At 27.4% G+C, this 12,282-nt stretch overlaps 1 protein-coding gene across 3 annotated transcripts in view; it reads left to right on the forward strand.

Moving 5' to 3' along the window:
• Positions 1–6,785: 6,785 nt before the first annotated feature.
• LOC112680961 (dual oxidase maturation factor 1) overlaps positions 6,786–12,282 on the forward strand; it is a 48,857-nt gene continuing 43,360 nt past the window's right edge. For 2 of the 3 annotated variants that reach the window (XM_025551208.1, XM_025551212.1), the window contains exons 1-2: positions 6,786–6,852; positions 6,948–7,085. The gene's annotated coding sequence lies outside the window, so the exon portion shown is untranslated. Of the gene's footprint in view, positions 6,853–6,920; positions 7,086–12,282 lie in introns of those variants that run through there. The other variant, XM_025551209.1, reaches the window with a different exon arrangement.

A 12,282-nucleotide genomic window follows, 5' to 3' on the forward strand; every position in this document is an offset into this window, starting at 1 on the left:
TGGACGTTTCGTCCCCGTCTATTATTAAGATAGGACATTTGGCCCCCGGGAGTTATATAGATTTATTTATACCTACCTATAGGACGTTTGACCCCTGGTTAGGTTAGGTTATTACGTTCTAAATTAATTAACTCAAAAAAAATAATATAGGTATGTAAACAAACAAGTTAACAATTTTACGAACACCTTTTTACCTCTATGACATATCGATGTATCGAAAGTCTTCGTATCAACTGATGATATTGCTTGACTATTATTTATTTGTTAGACAGTGGAAAAATGTTATTAACTTTTTCTATTTGTATTGTAAAGATTAAATAATATTTTATACCTGTCCTGGATACTATAATAGTATATCATACAGAGTACACTACGCAGTACTAGTTTGTCAGTTTAATTGTGCGTACGTCAGTGAATTATGGAGTTGTTAACCACGAAACAAATAAAATTATAAATTTGCCAAAAAAAAAATTATACGAAAATAAAATAAAACAAAATTGTATTGAATTTAAATGTAGTAATGATAATGATATTTTATATTTTTTGTAAAGAATAAGTAATCTAATATAAATAATTGTGTATAAATAAATCTATATAATACCTGAAAGCTAAATGTCCTATCTTAACAATAGACAGGGACGAAATGTCCGTGGACTCGTTTTTGTGATGGGGACGAAACGGCGGGGGCGAAACGTCCGCGAACCAATGTCATAATATGTCTTCCGAACCGTTAATATCATTCATTGTGATTTTACTAACAGCAATAACAACAACACACCACAGAAATATAAAAACAAATTAAGAAAAAAAAACATCTCATATCTTATTATTGGGATCGGAAGTTGTTAGGCTAAAAAAGGTAAAATATGCACGAAAAAATTGCAAAATATGTTGAATGTTAAACATGCAAAAAAAAAAAATTAATAAATATGAAAAAAATTATTCTGAATCCCAAAAATTAAATACACCAGATGTTGTTAATAAATTAATAATATACATAAAAACGATTTATAGCTAAAAAAAATTATAACTGGTTGGCACTTTGACATCTTATTGAGCTGAAAATAAAATTAAAAATATTTTTTTAATATTTTTTAAATTACGAAAAAAATACATGTTTTCTTTTACCAGTTAAGTTATTGCATTGAACCACCAATACTTTTTTAAGATTTTCTATTTCAAATACTTCCGTTGATAATTTGAGTTTATATTCAATATTAGTTGAAATATATAAGTTAAGAAAGAAAAAAAATTAATTTTTTTAGAAAAATATGAAATATGCTTAATATGCATATAAAATAAATGAAATATGCACTTTTTTAGCTAAAATTGTCCAAATATGCAAAATATGCATTTTCAATTTTCTAACTAGCAATTTTATACTTCAAATTTCTATCTAGATCTGCTATAAATTGAGATCATACAGAACAATCTGCAATTCATACAACTTCCGAGCCCTACTTTTTATCATTGAAAATCCGAAAAGCGGTCCAACAGAGTTCAGAGTCAGTGATCAATCCGCATGAGTGCATGTGCACAAGCCCGGCTCAAGGGGTAGGTGACATAGGCCCACGCCTTGGACGGCATTTTTTCTGGACAATTTTTATGTATAAAAAAAAATATTTGAAAAAATATTTATACGTAAGGGGTGGCAAAATATAAATTTTACCTATGTTTGTTTAAAAGCCAGACCTGCATGCGCAGTAAATCAATCACGGATTAGTCGGCTAATTCCAAATTTCGTGTTGAAACAATTATTTGAATTTCGGAAAAGCAGTATCACCTGATTCAAAAATTATAATATCTAATTATAACATTAAAATTGATAAAAGTTGTATTAAGATAAAAGTTATATAATATTCCGCAATTTTTAAAATGGGAAAAATACTATTAGGTTATCTTCTTTTTGGTTTTTTGGCTTTTAAGACCATGCCATATAACAAATTAATCTTCATCTTATTCTGTCTTCGTCTACTTCTCTCCAGTTTGCTCCTGGGCTTAACTTCTTTTTTCACACAGTCTTCCTATCTGAGGCGTGATCTGTTTAGTTGTCTTTTCCCTTCCGGTTCCTTTTTAATTACTGCATTTATCATTGCTTCTTTTTTCCTCCAGGCGTGACCGGCCCACATCGATCTTCTTTTTGCGACTAACCTTGAAATGCTTGGTCTTTGGAACATATTTAGAAGTTCTTAATTAGTTCGAATTCTCCATTCTCCGGTTCTTGAGTCGAGACAACGTCCATAAATTCGTCTTAGAACTTTTCTTTCAAATGTGTCCAATATTATTTCCTCTATCTTTCTTAGTGCCTATATTTCAGACCCATATAAGATGACGGCGTAAGATGGGGCGTCAAATTTTTAAATACAGCCTTGTATGTAAGGGCATTAAAATTGTAATACTAGGATATTTAATCGTTTAGGAAATCTTACTATCAAGTTTATAAAAAAAAAAAAAAAAAACGAAAAATCTATTTAGAAAGTCTGAAATTGTTGAACTCGTACAATATTGATCACTTTGAGTTTACCTTGCTGGGTACAAAGTAAAATTAAAAATTAATTTGATCTGTAAGTATTCGAAATCATTAAAAGATGATTTAAATTTTTGATAGACATTAATAATATAAAATAAATAATCATTATGAATTTTTTATAGGTTTATTTTATGTACTTAAATTAAAAATATTTATTTTGAATTTGTTTTGAGGTAATTTTTAAGTATTTAAGGTAAATGTATAAAAAATTATTAAGTTATTTTATTAAAATTAAAATTGTGAAAGTGTTTAAATATTAAATCATAATGTGTTCATTTTTTAAGACAGCTGTCAGTATGTATTTCGTAAAATTAAAGATATTGTGATAGTTTTTTTAATAAAAAAATAAAATAAAAATAAAGTATAATTTAATTGTAAGTTTATTGAATTACACAGTGTGTATTAACAGTTAATGTTTAAATATTTTCTGATAAGTAATCTATTTGGTTCTTATACTCGTAAGTAATATTTTGGTCGGTAACCTCTTAATTTACTGTAAAAACCTGGTTTTCCCTAACTTAGTTAGGGTCGTTAGGTATCAAAGTAGATTAAATATTTAAAATTTACAAAATCATATATTATGTGTACTAGAAATTACGGGTTGACAATTTTACGATCGCAAGTATAGACTAAAGGTATATGCAATTTTGAAGTGTTTTATGATATGAATATTTTTGTGATAAAGTTAATCATGTAAATATTATCAGCTTCGCATATAGCGGTTTTGCTTCAATGATAACATTGAGTCGGCTATCTATGAGATTCTTAATTAGGTTAGGTCAAAATACCATTTAATTTTGAAAATGTTTAATTATTTTGTATTTAATATAAATAATTCTTGAAAGAATATAAATTCAATGTTTTCAAATCCGAAATCTGGGTTTACTGTAAAATTTGGATTTCGGATTTCGGATTTCGAACTTCATAAATCCGGATTTTCAAACTTCAGCAAATTTAGATTTTTCCCATCACTAACAGACATGCGACCAAGTATCCAGATGCTACATCAGCCAGAAACACGATCATATCGTGAAATACTGACCAACAAATATACAGATATGTATGATATACTCATTCCAAGAAAAATACCACAATTGGAAAAACTGCAAATCGAAACCGAAATGCGTCAACTGTAAAGTAAACGAAATTTCTAATCATCAGGATTGTCCATCACAATTAAGAGCAATCATCCAAAGATGCAGAAAGACAAACTATGAAACCTAACTCTGCATGATGGATTTAAAAATAATCCAAATAAATGCTGTGAGAAGCCACATAGTCAATGACAAACTCCTACTCTACTCTAGTCAAATGAACGACATAGATATCATACTCATTTAATAGCCATACACAAGACACTACAAACTAGTAGGACTCGATATCCCTCCTCACAGAGTAATATGCTTCTAAGGACAACATAATAAGGGAAGAGAGAGCATCACTACTTGGATAGCAATCGTAGTACTCAAACCAGATTTTGAAGTGGTAGTACTACAACACACGAACAAGCACTTTGCAGACGTTAGCGTCGGAAGATTTATTTTTAATATTATTTTACCTCTGTGGGGTCAGGGATTATAATAGACCCACAGTAACTCCTGCTTATAATAAAAAGCAAGTAAAAGGAGGTAGCGGATGGCAGCAGTAACCGCTAACGACGAGTTTTGTCGAGTTATGCCGCATTGGAAGGAGTTGATGACGGCAGCTTGAAGTTACTTCAAGTACTGGCTTATCAACTGCAATATGGAAGGATAGGGAACTCACCACTTTATAGTTCCTAGTAAATTAATATGAATCAAGAAAAATATCCAATTGCAAAACCAACTTTAAGGATTGAATACCAAAAGAAAGGTTGTCATTTATCAAGCAGGCAATGTTTACAAGACAATATTTTCACCAAGATATAAGCACAGATGTGTATAATAAACAATATAATATTGTAAATACCTGTTAATATAAGTATCTATATCTTAATTCGTAATTATCACTATCATTATGAGATTGTATATATATATGTTGTTATGTAATATCAATGATGGCTCGTGATATGCTGTACAGAAGCACGTGAAATACCCAAAAAAATTATATAAAAATATTTGTTAAAAAGAAAGTTTTTGCAGCTTTTCGTGTTGATTAACGATTAAATAATTAACGTTCGTTGTGCTCTGGAAGGCCGTAGCTACGTACGTAGACACGTCGGTTAGTAATATACAAGGCCATCTTAGGCTATGCAGGGGCCCATGGGCACCTGGAGCTTAGGGGTGTTTTTAGAAAACTAAAAAAAAGGTGAGTTTTTACTGATGTTTTTACATCAAAAGCTTATTTTGTATGATGACTTTTGTGTAGCCGAAAGATATGAGTTATACATTTTAAAAAAATTTTAAAATTTTTTTTGAAATAGTGGGATGAAAAATAAAATATACTTAATGCAATCGCACACAATTAAGCGTTCATTATTTATTTGACATTAACAGTTTAACATTACTATTTATCTAAAAAATTTTTCTGCAATTAGGAATTATTTTTTTTATAAGCATTCATATTAATACGTTACAGATTAAAATTCAAAATTGTAATTTATATTATACGAGGCCCCCAAACAGATGGGGGGGGGGGGTTAAGTTAGGCAAAAAGTCTTGAAAATTTTGTATAAAATTTTTCATACGTACTCGTATTTATTACTTATTAATGAAAAAAAAAATGTTATGAGCATTTGAATATGAAATTTCGATAAAACAATAAAAATTACGAAAATCCACTTCATTTCTGTAGTTTTAAATTCATAAAATTTTTAATTTTTATACTTTAGACTTACAATTATCTTTGTAGCAAGAAAAAAAAATTAAAATATATTATATTTTATATTTATATAATAAAAAAATAGTACTGAAAATAGAAAATAAAAATATGTGCGTTACAAAAATAAATATCGATGAAACTCGATATTTCAATGAATTTCGATAAAACGATATTAGCTATTTAGTTGTTATCCTATGAATATTAACTATAATGATTTTTTAAATTTATTGAGTATTTATATGAGTATTTTAAAGACATTTATTTATATTAAAATATCTGAATAAAATGTGTGCTATGTACCTATTTATGCTGTATTTGCATTTTTCGACTTTCCCAAATTGTACATTTTTTTTTTTTTTTGTTGCGAATGTTAGAACATAAATAGTTAAACTTACATAAAAAATTTAGTTATATTACCATATTAAACTTCTTTAGAAATATAAACTGATCCTCTCGACTTATGTAACTCAAAATCAGTTTTTGCAAACAATGGTACATTAGTTTCAAGTTTAAAAGAACTATATAACAGTATAATTTACGTATATCAATATTTTATTCGACCTAGATGTTTCACCCTTTTTAAGTATAAATTTAAGTATATTTTTTTGTTTTCTCTAAAATAATTAATACTTTGTTGATATACATAAGATATTATTTGTTACTGTTAGTGGTGACTTATAATTTAATAATATTTTAAATTAATATCGTAAATATGTATCAAGGTATTACGTATAAATCAGGTTGTAATTTCTGGTTTTAATACTTACTATCCATAGATACTATAATATTGGTTTTGAGTTGTAATAGTGGTCCTTCCCCTAATAAAGTTTCTTTAGTATGGAGTAATTATAACGTGTTCGAGTTTTTTTTTTTTTACTCTCTGGTTACGATAAAGTTATATAGAAAAATACATTTTTTGTACAGATGTATTACATCTCTTACGAGTTACGTCTATAATATGTAAATTAAAGATGTAAATTTAGTTTGTGTATTACGCAGACTTGCAGAAAAGTTGTTGATAATATTATTTAAACATGGCATAAGAGGTTCCATTGTTTAATTTCTATACATATCTAACTATAACAGAATTATTTAAAACAATGATTCCCCGCCACCGGTCAAAAACCAAACATCATAGTCGTTATTATCTATTGAGTTATTATTCTATTTTATATTTCATCGGTCAATTGTATAATTATATTCTTGATAAAAAATATGAATTATTAAGTTTTTTTTTGTAACTGTTGAGCTAGATTTTTTAATAAAAGCTATTAAAAAAAACAAAAAAAAATTAAAGTCTTTCCTACAGTAAACCGTATCAGCTGTGTTTCCGATTATTGTCAGTTAATTACATATGAATCGTACGATACATCTGCTTGTAAACCACTTTCACCAGCTAAAAGAGAGTGTGGATTGGCCCTCCTTTCGTCTTCACTTCCCGGTCGGTCGTCGCCATAGCCGTCGCAGCCGTCTCTCCAGTGTCCTGGAGACTTACAGACCGGTAAAACACCAAAAACTATTCGGTAATAGTTTTTTACAATTTTTTTTTATATAATTATTATTATTATATTTCGTGATTTTTATTCTAAAATGTTTTTTTTTTAAATTCCAATAATAGTTTTTACAACTAAAACGAATATGTATGCGAAAATTTTTTTGTATCTACCGCAGTGGCAATTTTTGTAATTGTTATCGACAAATTATCGAATTAAATAACATGTGACGACTACAGGAAATATATACGAGTAGATATCAAGTAAATACGTGTTTTATTATTTATCAACTAATTTTTTTTTCCAACAGTTTATAGGTATTAATGAAACTGTTTTTTTATTTGTATATATTTTGATTGAAAAAAAAATAATACGTAGGTACACTTTTTTAGTGGATACTAATATTATAAGAGAAACATATTATTTAACTATAAATACGTAATTTATTTTATTCGTCTATTAATCTTTAAATAGAATAGAATAGATTTAATTTTAATGTTTTTCGTGATAGTTCATTGCTCGTGATAAACAATATCTACTATTAGAATTTACTAATTAGAAATAGTAGTTTAAACTTGATAACTTATTAGTTATTATTATACAATGAAAATTTATGCGATAAGAAAGTGAAATACTTTTTGAATACATTTTACTTTAATGTTAAAATATTGTATAAGGGTAGTAGGAATAGATATATAAATATTATGTATAATTATAATAGGTATAGTTATAAAAACACTAATAATATATATATATATATATATTTTAGGTAGGTACTTATTTTTAGATGTGTTCATTAGTATAGGTATTTTATCGTCATCAGATTTTAATTGTAATTATGTTATGGACATTTATTGATAAAGGTGTTTGTCATACGTGTTAACTCAAATGGTTTTAAATGTAATATGGATCTTAATTACTTATCTTAAGTAGTAGTTATGTATTATTATTATTTTAATTCTTATGTTTATATTTTATAATTTTCTTTACATAATGTTCATTATAAATGTGCATATTGTGTACGTATCAACTAAAAATATAATGTTTATGATTATAGGTATTGTTATTTATATTTTAGTGAAGGATATTTAAACCATTTAAATACATGGAATGTTATTTAACTGTTACATTGAACTTAAAGTCATGACGAGATGTGAATTGTTATTTAACAAATGTAAAATATATACCTACATAGGACTTCTAAACTATATAGGAACTTTAATCTTTATTGCACCATAATACATTTATATATACAATTTTGATTATGTGTAGTTTCAACCTAAATAAAGTTAATAATATACTTTTGTTAAATAATTGATTACATAGAAACTAAAAATAAATAACATTTTTAAAGTACCTATGTATATATGTGGGACTAGCCGTTACTATTCTTCCCATAGGCTATATTGCGTAATAAACCTCTGTTAACTCTTTACAAATCACTTAATGATCAATCGAAATGCAAAATTTATTAAATTCTACCTGATAAATATAAATACTATTTTATACCAAAAAATTTATATATTTTCTTTATGTGTGTTTATATATATTTCTACATTTAATCTCATCAAGTTTTTCTCAATCTATCTCATAATGCAGTAAAATATCTTGTCAAATATTTTCAAGCCTTTTTATTTCCTACATAGAAAATATCAGCTGTTGTGAAAATAATTGGTAATTTTTTTTAATAAAAGTGTTTTAATTTGTAATTTATTTTTAATGATTGTGTAAGACTTTAAGTGGAAATGCATGATTATTTTATGCATCGTTAAAACATTTAATGATCGCTAATGGACATTAGTATGGTAATGTATTTGCATAACAATTGCGAGTATTTGGAAGATACTTTGGTTTGTCGTGACGGACGCCAGAGGAACTTGTCGAAATAATACGGCCGTTTAAAATAGCGTGCTTCACGATTTTTCTATTGTCAAGTCACGTAATCGTTCGTAATGATAGTATAACAACGTGTACAACTATGTTTATAATATAATAAAAGTGGATAGATATACATTTCGATCGGAGACTTGTGTTTAATAATTTTGGTGTGTGTAATTTTGTTTAAAAAAAACAAACTAAATAATATTTTAAATTAAAATATTAAATAATAAAAATAATAAAAATACATTTTTGTTTTCTTAAAATTAATACAACTGTAATTTTTTATCCTGTATAATTTAATTTTAGTTTTCAGTCCGTTTGGTCTCAAACGACAATAAAGCTAAATTGAAAAGTCGATTATGTTTCTTTGATTTTCTTTGTGGATTTTCGAGTTCAGTTAAACAGGAAAAATAGTTTACAAATATAATTTATAATAAAATAACTTAAAAATAACTTCTTACGCTAAATAGTGCTTCTACTGATAATACAATTATCAAGCAATAAAATGCACATCTAGTGCGCAACATAGAATTACAAAGTACATTTAATATTTGTTGCAAGGGAAGACAAAGATTAGGTCCAGATGTGGCAATGATACCTGTTGATTAAAATTTATAGTAAGAATTTTTTGACTTATAATATCTATATGTGTTCGGGTTATTCATATATAATAATGATATTTAGTTTTTATTAGTTATATTATACTTAATATTATATTTATTATGTATATATATTAACTCATATTAACTATTATTATTTTTTTTTTTTTTGCTGAAATATCATATTTTGTGGCTCTACTTCATATTTTTTGGACTCCATTAGCCTTACCAAAAAAAAAAAAAAAAATTCCTTGCGATATCATTGAATACTAGATCAGTAGGTGTTATGAATATTTTTGACAAAGAACATTTACAGATCATTTAGTAATTGGGTATTTAGGTGTTACTCTTGATGAAATATTATTTTATTGATATTTTTTTGTCATTTTATGCCAAGAATAGATTTTTAATTTATTTAACTCGACAATTTTTCGAAACGATTTTCTACGAAGTGCAAAAATATTATAAAAACACATGTGGCGATAATTTAAAACTAATTTCATGAACTGAAACAGTCTTATTAATGTGTTAATGTATACCAAATTTAACATAAAGAAGGTAGCAAAATCTTACACAACATTTTTATCAAAACCAACAAACCCCTCTTTGGTACATACTATAATAATATCCGTCGAATGTTTTTATTCGACAAAATATTTAAGTTTCAGTGTTTTAGTCGGTAAACTAACCTTTTTTTATAACACAAATAAATTCATAGTTTTAATCATTAATCTTTAACGTATGAATATTAATTTTAATTTAAAATTCAAATATTTATTCAATTAAAGAATTGTTTATATATTTAAATAGGTAATAACAAGCTAACTGGGGTGAATTTATAAGGGTACTAAGGGGGGCTGAACTGATATATTTGGTAGACGTATTTTTGCCTTAAATAACGCTATTGTTTCATAGAAACAAAAGTTGAAGCCACCATTGTTTATAATGCATTATACGTATTGTAGTTTTATTTATTTCGAAACGCATCGTCGTTATTAAGACTTTAAATCGATGTTCCGTTTTAAGCCTTCGCGTCGTCCCCATATCAGAATACTTATCAACAGCGTATTTTATCATAAAGAGATAACTTAAGTGGTTATTTTTGTTTTATTTTTAAAGAAAATCTTATTTTCCTTTTCGGGCTACGACTTAGATCGAGGTCTCAGGGCCATGGCTCTGGCGTTAGATAAGCTAGGTACTGAAAATATCACATGATTAAGCGGTGATGGTAACGATAAGCTGTAAGCAGTAATAATAAAAACAATAATAACAATTGTATCCAATTTTATCCACCGCACGTTTGGCGTAGGTACACGATTCAAGATCACGTACTACACAATATACATCCGATTCGTTCCGGAATATCCACGACGTTCACGGAATGTTTATTCCGCGACCGCGGTCGGACCACTTGGGGGGCATCGCAGTCGTGTCCCGTCAACCGCGAACTTCAGAATAAAACATTGCGTCACGCAAACATCTGCATTCAGCAGTACTATTATGTAGCTGCGAACATAAGTGTATACAATATTGTACTCGTAATACGCGATTTAGCGTTTTCTGCATGTTCACCGCTAAGATAACCACAGATCAATATCGTATTTATTATATATTAACCGGTGTTAGTTAACGACGTGCGTACCCATTGTGTTGCATAAGTCTACACTTGTGTGTATGTGTGTATGTAGGTAGTCGCTATGCAGTTTACGTCGCCTTTGTCGTGTCGGTTTCTAATGCTGCGATGTATAATATTATAATATTGCGGTAAGGCGTGGTGGTATACAGGGTTATTTATTTTTGTTCAATATTTTACACTTATTTTTCTGTCAATCAATGTTTTTAAAAATTTAATATTTTATCATGATTTCAAATTAATTTTACTTTTACTATTAAGAAAGAAAAAAATATAATTTGTTGAGAAAAAAATTCTGTTTCATAGGTTACATTCTGAAACGGAATATTTTTTCGAAAACCTCGACTTCTAATATCGAACATTGAAGCAGCTAGTATAGTTAATAATTTACTATAGGATTTAATGTATATTAATGTATAATAATAATAATGTACTATAGGATATAATATGTGGATAATATAGATACTGCGCGCAAACGTTCTACTGCCACAGGCAGTATTATAGGTATACTATAGAACTTTTTAACATCGATAGTTAAGAAAATAGTTATGATTAAAACTATCAATGTATTGTAACTAATATATTTAATAAAAGAGAACACGCAAAAATAATTAAAGTTAAAAAAATATAATTTCCTACAAAAATGTTGTGAAATAAGATATTTTTAAGTTCTAAAATAAAATAGATTTTCCGAGAACGCATTAATATTGATCGAGGAAATAAGTGTATAACTTTAAAAAAAATCACTCTGTATATGGTGGTATGAATGTGATGGACTTTTTAAAGTCATCATTAGCCGCCGTTTATTATCGTAACCGAAATAACTTTTAAACAAAATTTTATTGTCAATACATCGTTCGTATGGAATGCACAGCACACTTGGTTTCGCATTACTCATTGTAGTGTTTAAATGTTTGATAGTTATTTCAAATACCGCAGTGTTTGATACGAGTTATGTCATAGTTTCGAAAATATTTCTGACGAGAAAACGGATTACATGACAACGCTTATTTATTGTAAATACATATTTTATAAATATGTAGTGTATGTGTAGATGGATTGGAAGAGAAAATAATATTTTTTTAGTTTATGATCTATTTATCAATATTTCGACAATTCACCATCATTATCAAATAATATCAGTTAGAAATGATTCGATTGATTTCGATTTTCCGAATTTAATTTTCACACTACCTTATGCTTCTAAGTAAATTCGTATTTGTTGGACAAGTATGTATGATAAAGCTAGACATAACTATCCTTGTTGTTGGAATATTTAATATTCTATTTTACTTATAACGATTATTTATACACGGGACTACATTTTTTTAATCTAATTTATATAGG

Source organism: Sipha flava, unplaced genomic scaffold, assembly GCF_003268045.1.
Source record: "Sipha flava isolate LNK unplaced genomic scaffold, YSA_version1 182_pilon_pilon, whole genome shotgun sequence".
NCBI classification, from domain to species: Eukaryota; Metazoa; Arthropoda; class Insecta; order Hemiptera; family Aphididae; genus Sipha; species Sipha flava.